This window comes from Chiloscyllium plagiosum, unplaced genomic scaffold (genome assembly GCF_037043375.1).
Source record: "Chiloscyllium plagiosum isolate Xiang-an unplaced genomic scaffold, Cpla_swu_hap1 HiC_scaffold_11, whole genome shotgun sequence".
NCBI lineage: Eukaryota > Metazoa > Chordata > Chondrichthyes > Orectolobiformes > Hemiscylliidae > Chiloscyllium > Chiloscyllium plagiosum.
Window position 1 is genome coordinate 6052027 of NW_028270149.1, and position 11429 is coordinate 6063455.

Consider the following 11429-nt stretch of genomic DNA (forward strand, 5'->3'; position numbering starts at 1 on the left):
AGTAATGGATTTTCAATACAATACTGAACAAGGACATTTGCTCAGAAAATTGAAAATCAAAGAACAGAAGTAAGAACAGCACAACCCAAGAGCAAAACCTTCATTCCACCATGACTGAGCCGATACATGATGCCTTTCTAACATAAAAGCCTTTTGCCTCTATGCCATCCATACTTGCCTATTCATTTGTCTGTCAAGGTGTCTCTTAGATGGTGCCATTGTATCTGCCTGGATTAGTGGTGCTGGAAGAGCACAGCAGTTTAGGCAGCATCCAAGGAGCAGCGAAATCGACGTTTCGGGCAAAAGCCCTTCATCAGGAATAAAGGCAGTGAGCCTGAAGCGTGGAGAGATAAGCTAGAGGAGGGTGGAGGTGGGGAGAAAGTAGCATAGAGTACAATGGGTGAGTGGGGGAGGGGATGAAGGTGATAGGTCAGGGAGTAGAGGGTGGAGTGGATAGGTGGAAAAGGAGATAGGCAGGTAGGACAAGTCCGGACAAGTCATGGGGACAGTGCTGAGCTGGAAGTTTGGAACTAGGGTGAGGTGGGGGAAGGGGAAATGAGGAAACTGTTGAAGTCCACATTGATGCCCTGGGGTTGAAGTGTTCCGAGGCGGAAGATGAGGCGTTCTTCCTCCAGGCGTCTGGTGGTGAGGGAGGGGTGGTGAAGGAGGTCCAGGACCTCCATGTCCTCAGCAGAGTGGGAGGGGGAGTTGAAATGTTGGGCTACAGGGCAGTGTGGTTGATTGGTGCGGGTGTCCCGGAGATGTTCCCTAAAGTGCTCTGCTAGGAGGCGCCCAGTCTCCCCAATGTAGAGGAGACAGCATCGGGAGCAACGGATACAATAAATGATATTAGTGGATGTGCAAGTAAAACTTTGATGGATGTGGAAGACTCCTTTAGGGCCTTGGATAGAGGTGAGGGAGGAGGTGTGGGTGCAGGTTTTACAGTTCCTGTAGTGACAGGGGAAAGTGCCAGGATGGGAGGGTGGGTTGTAGGGGGGTGTGGACCTGACCAGGTAGTCACGGAGGGAACGGTCTTTGCGGAAGGCAGAAAGGGATGGGGAGGGAAATATATCCCTGGTGGTGGGGTCTTTTTGGAGGTGGCAGAAATGTCGGCGGATGATTTGGTTTATGCGAAGGTTGGAGGGGTGGGGTCTGAGGGCGAAGGTGCGGGATGTGGACGAGATGTGTTGGAGAGCATCAACGTCATTGTTTTTACCTTATTGTATCTGCCTGCCTACGTCCTCTGGCAATGTATTCCAGGCACTTAACACCCTCTGTGTAAAAAAACTTGCCTCTGACGTTTCCTTTACACTTACCACTTTTACCTGAAAATATTCTCTAGCAATTGAAATTTTTACCCTGAGTAAAAGACTCTGACCAACCATTCTATTCATGCCTCTCATAATTTTGAAAAGTTCTATCAGGTTGCCCCTTATCCTTTGATGTTCAAGTGAAAATGAACTATGCTAGCCCAACTTCTTCTTATAGCTAGTACCCTTCAAATCAGGCAATATCCTGGTAAACTGATTCTGCACCCTCTCCAAAGCCTCCACATACTTCTGGTTGTGTGGTGACCAGTATTGTATGTAAGCAATAAATATCTAGACAGCTGCAAAATGACTTGCCAATTTTCATACTCTATGCCCAAACCAATGAAGGAAAGCATGCTATATGCTTCTTGACCACCTTATCCAGTTTTGTTGCCACTTTCATAGAACATAGAACATACAACAATACAGCTCAGAACACGCCCTTCTGCCCTCGATGTTGCACTGACCTGTGAACTAATCTAAGCCCATCCCCCTACACTGTCTCATCATTATCCATATGCTTATCCAAGGTTTGTTTAAATGTCCCTAATGGGGCTGTTAGCTACATTGGCAGGCAGGGCATTCCACGCCCTTACCACTCTCTGAGTAAAGAGCCTGCCTCTAACATCTGTCTTAAATCTATCACCCCTCAATTTGCAGCTATGCTCCCTCATACAAGCTGATGTCATCATTCTAGGAAAAAGACTCTCACTGTCCACCCTATCTAATGGGCGGCATGGTGACACAGTGGTTAGCCCTGTTGCCTCACAGCGCCAGAGACCCCGGTTCAATTCCCGCCTCAGGCAACTGACTGTGCGGAGTTTGCACGTTCTTCCTGTATCTGCGTGGGTTTCCTCTGGGTGCTCCGCTTTCCTCCCACAGTCCAAAAATGTGCAGGTTAGGTGAATTGGCCATGCTAAATTGCCCGTAGTGTTAGGTGAAGGGATAAATGTAGGGAAATGGGTCTGGGTGGGTTGCGCTTCAATGGACTCGTTGGGCCGAAGGGCCTGTTTCCACACTGTAAGTAATCTAATCTGATCATCTTATTAAAATCTCTATTAAATTCCCTCTTAGCCTTCTTCTCTCCAATGAGAACAAACCCAAGTTCCCAGCCTTTCCTCATAAGCTCTTCTCTCCAGACCAGGCAACATTCTGGTAAATCTCCCCTGCACCTTTTCCAATGCTTCCACATCCTTCCTGTAAAAGGGCGACCAGACCTGTACACAATATTACAAGTGAGGCTGCGCTACCGTTTTGTACAGCTGCAGCATGACATCAACATGGCTCCGGAACTCAATTCCCTCGACCAATAAAACCTAATACACTGTATGCCTTCTTAACAGCACTATCAACTGGGTGACAACTTTCAGGGATCTATGTACATGGACTCCAAGATCCCTCTGCACATCCACATGACCAAGGATCTTTCCATTGACTCAGAATTCTGCCGAAAGTGAATCACCTCACATTTAGCTGCATTGAACTCCATTTGCCAGATCTCAGCCCAATTCTGCAATTTATCCAAGTCCCCCTGCAACCTGTAACATTCTTCCAAACTGTCCACTACTCCAACGATTTTAGTGTCGTTTGCAAATTTACTAATCCATCCACCTTTGTCTGAGTCTAAGTCATTTATAACAATGACAAACAGTAGTGGTCCCAAAACAGATCCTTGTGGCATACCACTAGTAACCGGACTCCAGGCTGAATATTTTCCATCAATCACCACTTCTTTCAGAAAGCCAGTTTCTAATCCAAACTGCTAAATCTCCCTCAAATCCATGGCTCTGCTTTTTCTCCAATAACCTACCATGTGGAATCTTATCAAAGGCTTTACTGAAGCCCATGTATACCATGTCAGCTGCACTAGCCTCATCCACATGCTTGGTCACCTTCTCAATAAATTCAATAAGGTTTGTGAGACACGACCTGCCCTTGATGAAACCATGTTGACTATCTGAAATCAAATTGTTGCTTGCTAGATGATTATAAATCTTATCTCTTATAATCCTTTCCAAAACAACAGAAGTAAGGCTCACTGGTCTATAATTACCTGGGTCATCTCTACTGCCCTTCTTGAACATGGGCACAACATTTGCAATCCTCCAGTCCTCTGATACTAAACCTGTAGACAATGACAACTCAAAGATCAAGGCCAAAGGCTCCAATACCTTCTCCCTAGCTCCCCAGAGAATCCTCAGATAAATCCCATCTGGCCCAGGGGACTTATCTACTTTCACATCTTCTAGAATTGATAACACCTTCTCCTTACTAATATCAAGGTTTTCTAGTCTAATATCTCGTATCTCATTCTTCTCCTCTACAATATTCTCCTTTTCTTGAGTGAAAACAGATGAGAGATATTCTTTTAGCACCTCTCCAAACTCTACAGGGTCCATGCACAACTTCCCACTTCTGTCTTTGACTGGCCCTATTCCTACCCTAGTCATCCTTTTATTCCTCACATACCTACAGAAAGCTTTAAGGTTCTCCTTAATTCTATTTGCTAAAGACTGCTCATGTCCCCTCCTTGCTCTCCTTAACTCTCTCTTTAAATCCTTCCTAGCTAATTTGTAACTCTCCATCACCTCATCTGAACCGTCCCTTCTCAATGGCACATAAACCTCCTCTTCCACTAAGCAAGAGATACAATTTCTTTAGTAAACCACGGTTCCCATACTTTATCACTGCCTGACAGGGACATACCTATCAAGGACATGCAATATCTGTTCCTTAAACCAGCTCCACATTTCAATTGTCCCCATCCCCTGCATTTTGCTCCCCCATTCTATGCCTCTTAAGTCTTGTATAATCACATTATAATTGTCCTTCTCCCATCGATAACTCTTGCCCTGTGGCATGTACCTATCCCTTTCCATTGCTAAACTAAACGCAACCGAATTATGTCACTCTCTCCAAAGTGCTCACCTATCACTAAATCAAACACCTGCCCTGTTTCATTACCAAGTACCAGATCTACTGTGGCCACCCCTCTTGTTGGCCCTTCAACATATTGTGTCAGTAAACCCACCTGCACACATTGGACAAAAACTGATCCATCCGACATACTAGAGTTATAGCATTTCCAGTCAATGTTGGGGAAGTTAAAGTCTCCCATATTGACCACCCTGTCCCTTTCACTCCTACCCAGAATCGTTTTTCCAATCCTCTCCTCCATGTCCCTGGAACTCTGCAGAGGCCTATAAAAAACTCCTAGCAGTGTGACCTCTCCTCTCCTGTTTCTAACCTCAGCCCATACTACCTCAGTAGATGAGTCCTTGTCAAAAGTTCTCTCAGCCACCGTTATACTGTCCTTGACTAACAAGGCCACACCTCCCCCTCTTTTACCACCTTTCCTGTTCTTAATGAAAGACCTAAACCATGGAACCATCCATTCTTCACCCTGCTCTATCCATGTCTCCGAAATGGCCACAACGTCGAAGTCCCAGGTACCTATCCATGCTGCAAGTTCACCTGCCTTATTCCGGGTACTCCTGGTGTTGAAGTAGACACACTTCAAACCAGCTTGCTGTCTGCCAGCACACTCCCATGACCATGAAATCCTGTTCCTCCTCACATCCTCCTGTGTACTGGAACTACACCGCAGGTTCCCATCCCCCTGATGTGCTAGTTTAAACTCACCTGAATAGCACCAGGAAATTTCCCACCCAGGATATTAATATCCTCTGGTTCAAGTGAAGACAGTCTTGTTTGTAGAGGTCCCACCTTCCCCAGAATGAGCCCCAATTATCCATGTACATGAAACCCTCCTTCCTGCGCCATCCCTGCAACCACATGTTCAGCTGATCTCTGTCCCTGTTCCTCGCCTCACTATCACATGGCACGGGTAACAAACCAGAGATAACAACTCTGTTTGTTCTCACTCTCAGCTTCCACCCTAGCTCCCTGAAATCCTGCTTTACATCCTTATCCCTCTTTCTACCTATGTCATTGGTACCTATATGGAGCACAACTTAGGGCTGGTCACCCTCTCCCTTCAGGACCCCACAGACATGATCCGTGACATCACGGATCCTGGCAACTGGGAGGCCATATACTAATCATGAATCTTGTTCATTCCCATGAAACCTTTTATCTGAGCCTCTAACTATTAAGTCCCCAATGACTAACACTCTCCTCCTTTCCCTCCTTCCCTTCTGTGCAACAGGGAGAGGCTCTGTGCCAGAGACCTACACCCCAATGCATGCCTCTGGTAAGTCATTCCCCCCAACAGTATCCAAAATGGTATACTTGTTTTTCAGGGGAACGACCACAGAGGATCCCTGCACTGACTGTTTTTTCCCCCTTCTAACAGTCACCCAGCTTTAGAACATAGAACATAGAAAAATACAGCGCAGTATAGGCCCTTTGGCCCTCGATGTCGCACCGATCCAAGCCCACCTAACCTACACTAGACCACTATCCTCCATATGCCTATCCAATGCCCGTTTAAATGCCCATAAAGAGGGAGAGTCCACCACTGCTACTGGCAGGGCATTCCATGAACTCACGACTCGCTGAGTAAAGAATTTACCCCTAACATCTGTCCTATACCTACCACCCCTTAATTTAAAGCTATGCCCTGTCGTAATAGCTGACTCCATACATGGAAAAAGGTTCTCATGGTCAACCCTATCTAAACCCCTAATCATCTTGTACACCTCTATCAAGTCACCCCTAAACCTTCTTTTCTCCAATGAAAACAGCCCCAAGTGCCTCAGCCTTTCCTCATACGATCTTCCTACCATACCAGGCAACATCCTGGTAAACCTCCTCTGCACCCGTTCCAGTGCCTCCACATCCTTCCTATAGTATGGCGACCAAAACTGCACACAATACTCCAGATGCGGCCGCACCAGAGTCTTATACAACTGCAACATGACCTCAGGACTCCGGAACTCAATTCCTCTACCAATAAAAGCCAGTACGTCATATGCCTTCTTCACCGCACTATTTACCTGGGTGGCAACTTGCAGAGATCTGTGTACATGGACACCAAGATCCCTCTGCTCATCCACACTACCAAGTATCCGACCATTAGCCCAGTACCCCGTCTTCTTGTTACTCTTAACAAAGTCAATCACCTCATACTTACCTACATTGAACTCCGTTTGCCACATTTCTGCCCAGCTCTGCAGCTTATCTATATCCCGCTGTAACCTGACACATCCTTCCTCACTGTCAACAACTCCACCGACTTTCGTATCATCCGCAAACTTGCTCACCCAACCTTCTAGCCCCTCCTCCAGGTCATTTATAAAAATGACAAACAGCAATGGTCCCAAAACAGATCCTTGCGGAACACCGCTAGTAACTGCACTCCAAAATGAACCTTTACCATCAACTACTACCCTCTGTCTTCTTCCAGCCAGCAAATTCCTAATCCAAACCTCCAACTCACCCTCAATGCCATACCTCCATATTTTTTGCAGTAGCCTACCATTGGGAACCTTATCAAACGCCCTACTAAAATCCATATACACCACATCTACCGCTTTACCCTCGTCCACCTCCTTAATCACCTTCTCAAAGAATTCAATAAGGTTTGTGAGGCACGACCTGCTCTTCACAAAACCATGCTAACTATCCTTGATCACATTATTCCTATCCAGATGTTCATAAATCCTATCCCTTACAATTCTCTCTAAGACTTTGCCCACAACAGAAGTGAGACTCACCGGACTATAGTTAGTAGGGTTATCCCTACTCCCCTTCTTGAACAAGGGAACCATATTTGCTATCCTCCAGTCTTCTGGCACTATTCCTGTAGACAACGAGGACATAAAAATCAAGGCCAATGGCTCTGCAATCTCCTCCCTTGCTTCCCAGAGAATCCTAGGATAAATGTCATCAGGCCCAGGGGACTTATCTATTTTCACCCTTTCCAGAATTTCCACACCTTTTCCCTACATACCTCAAAGCCATCCATTCTAATTAATTGTGACTTAATATTCACATCGGCAACAATGTCCTGTTCCTGAGTGAATACTGACGAAAAGCATTCATTCAGTGTCTCCCCAATCTCTTCAGCCTCCACACGCAACTTCCCACTACTATCCTTGACTGGACCTATTCCTACCATAGTCATTCTTTTATTCCTGACATATCTATAGAAAGCCTTTGGGTTTTCCCTAATCCTACCAACTAAGGACTTTTCATGTCCCCTCCTTGCTGCTCTTAGCTCTCTCTTCAGGTCCTTCCTGGCTACCTTATAATTCTCAATCGCCCCAATTGAACCTTCACGCCTCATCTTTACATAGGCCGCCCTCTTCCCTTTAACAAGGGATTCCAATTCCTTATTAAACCATGGGTCCCTCAATGACCCTTTCCTCCCTGCCCGAGAGGTACATACTTATCAAGGACACTCAACAGTTGCTCCTTGAACAAGCTCCACATATCAATTGCGTCCTTCCCTTGAAGCCTACTTTTCCAAGCCACGCATCCTAAGTCATGCCTCACAGCATCATAATTTCCCTGCCCCCAGCTATAACTCTTGCCCTGTAGTGCACACTTATCCTTCTCCATCACTAGAGTAAAAGTCACCGAATTGTGGTCACTGTCCCCAAAGTGCTCACCTACCTCCAATTCTAACACCTGGCCTGGTTCGTTACCCAGAACCAAATGCAGTATGGCCTCACCTCTTGTTGGCCTGTCTACATATTGTGTCAGGAAACCCTCCTGCACACATTGGACAAACACCGACCCATCCAACGAACTCGAGCTATAGCTTTCCCAGTCAATATCAGGAAAGTTAAAGTCCCCGATAACAACCACCCTATTACTTTCAATCTTCTCCTGAATCATCCTCGCAATCCTTTCTTCTACATCTCTAGGACTATTAGGAGGCATGTAGAAAACTCCTAACAGGGTGACCTCACCTTTCCTATTCCTAACCTCAGCCCAAACTACCTCAGATGACGAGTCTTCATCCATCGTCCTTTCCACCGCTGTAATACTATCTTTGACAAGCAATGCCACACCTCCCCCTCTTTTACCCTACTAAAACATTTAAACCCTGGAACTTGCAACAGCCAATCCTGTCCCTGTTCTACCCATGTCTCCGTAATAGCCACAACATCAAAATCCCAGGTACCAACCCACGCTGCAAGTTCACCTACCTTATTTCGAATACTTCTTGCATTGAAGTATACACACTTCAAGCCACTTTCCTGTTTACAGGCACCCTCCTTTGAGATTGATGCCATGTTCCTAACCTCCCTACACTCCAGGTCCTGCACCCTAAAGCTACAGTCTAGGTTCCCATGCCCCTGCAGAGTTAGTTTAAACCCCCCCCAAGAGCACTAGCAAACCTCCCCCCAAGGATACTGGTGCCCCTCAGGTTCAGGTGTAAACCATCCTGTTTATAGAGGTCCCACCTTCCCCAGAAAGAACCCCAGTTATCCAGATATCGGAATCCCTCCCTCCTGCACCATCCCTGTAACCACGCATTTAATTGTTCTCTCTCCCTATTCCTCGACTCTCTATCACGTGGCACGGGTAACAAACCAGAGACAACAACTCTGTTTGTTCTAAATCTGAGCTTCCAACCTAGCTCCCTGAAAGCCTGCCTAACATCCTCAGCCCTCTTCCTACCTATGTCGTTGGTGCCAATGTGGACCATGACTTCGGGCTGCTCCCCCTCCCCATTAAGGACCCGGAAAACACGATCAGAGACATCACGTACCCTTGCACCTGGGAGGCAACACACCAAATGTGAGTCTCTCTCGCCCCCACAAAACCGCCTATCTGTGCCCCAAACTATCGAGTCCCCAATAACTATTGCTCTGCTCTTCTCCACCCTTCCCTTCTGAGCAATGGGGACAGGCTCCGTGCCAGAGGCCTGAACCCCATCGCTTACCCCTGGTAAGTCCCCCCCCCCAACAAGTATCCAAAACGGTATACTTGTTCTTGAGGGGAACAGCCGCAGGGGGTCCTTGCACTGGCTGCTTCCTCCCAGTCCCCCTCACTGTCACCCATCTGTCTGCAATCTTTGGAGTTACTACTTCCCAAAAGCTCCTATCTATGACCCCCTCTGCCTCCCGAATGATCTTAAGTTCATCCAACTCCAGCTCCAGTTCCCTAACACGGTCTTGGAGGAGCTAGAGATGGGTGCACTTCCTGCAAGTGTAATCAGCAAGGACGACCATGGCATCCCTCACCTCAAACATGTTGCAAGAGGAACATTGCACTGCCTTCACTGCCATCCCTCTAAAAGTAACCTTTTTAAAAAAAACTAAGTCTAAAGAATAGAACAAGCAAAATGCAGCACTTACCTACTTACCACAACGGGTCTTATTATTAGGTTAGAGTAACTCATGCCTAAGAGTAACTACTTCCCTGTAACACTTATCTATCACAGACTCTGCCTCCCGAATGATCTGAAGTTCATCCAGCTCCCACTCTAGTTCCCTAATGCGGTCTTGGAGGTGCAAGAGTTGGGTGCATTTCCTGCAGATGTACTTGGATGGGACAATAATGGTGTCCCTTACCTCAAACATCATGAAGGAGGAACATTCCTCTCCCTGCATTGCCATTCCTGCTAGTCTCTTTATCAGAAAGTAAAAAAGAAGAGAAGCTTACCTGGTCTTTAAGGTTAGACGAGGTGGTTGGGTGGGAAGCCCTACAAAGGTAGATTCTCAAGTTTTGAAAACACTCACTTACATAGCTGAGGGGAAAAAGGTCCATCCTTTCCCAGGAACATCTGTTCTCCGATGTCAGATGTAAAGATTTAAATTAGTGACTAACCTTTTGCAGCAGGCTCCTGGTCCAACCTCCTGCTCTTCCTGCTGCTGAAAACAACTATGCACCGATGTGCCTGGATCCTTCTGTATATGTTAATGTTATTAAGTTTTCTGGTATTTACTGTATACTTCCCTCCTGCATAAGATGTTTCAAAATGCATCACCTCACACTTGACTGGATTAAACTCCATCTACCATTTCTCCAGCCTGTCCATATCTTGCTCTATCCTCTGACAATCTTCCTTACTGTCTGCAGCTCCCCCATTCTTTGTATTGCCCGCAAACTTACTAATTCTTACTATATCTTCTCCATATCCAAAAAGTATTATAAACAGTCGAAGTCCCAGCACTGATCGCTGCAGGACACCAGTGCTCACACATCTCCAGTCAGAAAAACACCTTTCCACCACTACTCTCTGCCTTCTATGACTAGCTAGTTCTGTATCCATTTTACCAGCTCACTACAGATCCCACTGATTTCAAATCATGATGTTGAATCTGTATGGGTAGGGTTTAGAAAGCCCATGGACTGAAGACATTGTTAGGGGTTGTCTATAGCCCCCCAGACAAGAGCAGAGATTTAGAGTCATAGAGTCATAGAGATGTACAGCATGGATACAGACCCTTCGGTCCAACCCGTCCATGCCGACCAGATATCCCTACCCAATCTAGTCCCACCTGCCAGCAACTGGCCCATATCCCTCCAAATCCTTCCTATTCACATACCCATCCAAATGCCTCTTCAATGTTGCAATTGTACCAGCCTCCACAACTTCCTCTGGCAGCTCATTCCATACAGGTACCACCCTCTGTGTGAAAATGTTGCCCTGTAGGTCTCTTTTACATCTTTCCCCTCTCACCCTAAACCTATGCCCTCTAGTTCTGGACTCCCCAACCCCAGGGAAAATACTTTGTCTATTTACCCTATCCATGCCCCTCATAATTTTGTAAATTTCTATAAGGTCACCCCTCAGCCTCCAACGCACCAGGGAAAACAGCCCCAGCCTGTTAAGCCTCTCCCTGTAGCTCAAATCCTCCAACCCTGGCAACATTCTTGTAAATCTTTTCTGAACCCTTTCAAATTTCACAACATCTTTCTGATAGGAAGGAGACCAGAATTGCACGCAATATTCCAACAGTGGCCTAACCAATGTCCTGTACAGCCGCAACATGACCTCCCAACTCCTGTACTCAATACTCTGATCAATAAAGGAAAGCATACCAAACGCCTTCTTCACTATCCTATCTACCTGTGACTCCACTTTCAAAGAGCTATGAACCTGCACTCCAAGGTCTCCTTGTTCAGCAACACTCCCTAGGACCTTACCATTAAGTGTATAAGTCCTGCTGAGATTTGATTTCCCAAAATGCAGCATCT

General features: G+C 46.3%; 1 pseudogene; it reads right to left on the reverse strand.

Annotated features, from left to right (window-relative positions):
- Positions 1-8586: 8586 nt before the first annotated feature.
- On the reverse strand, positions 8587-9514 carry LOC148148742 (uncharacterized; annotated as a pseudogene).
- Positions 9515-11429: the final 1915 nt, after the last annotated feature.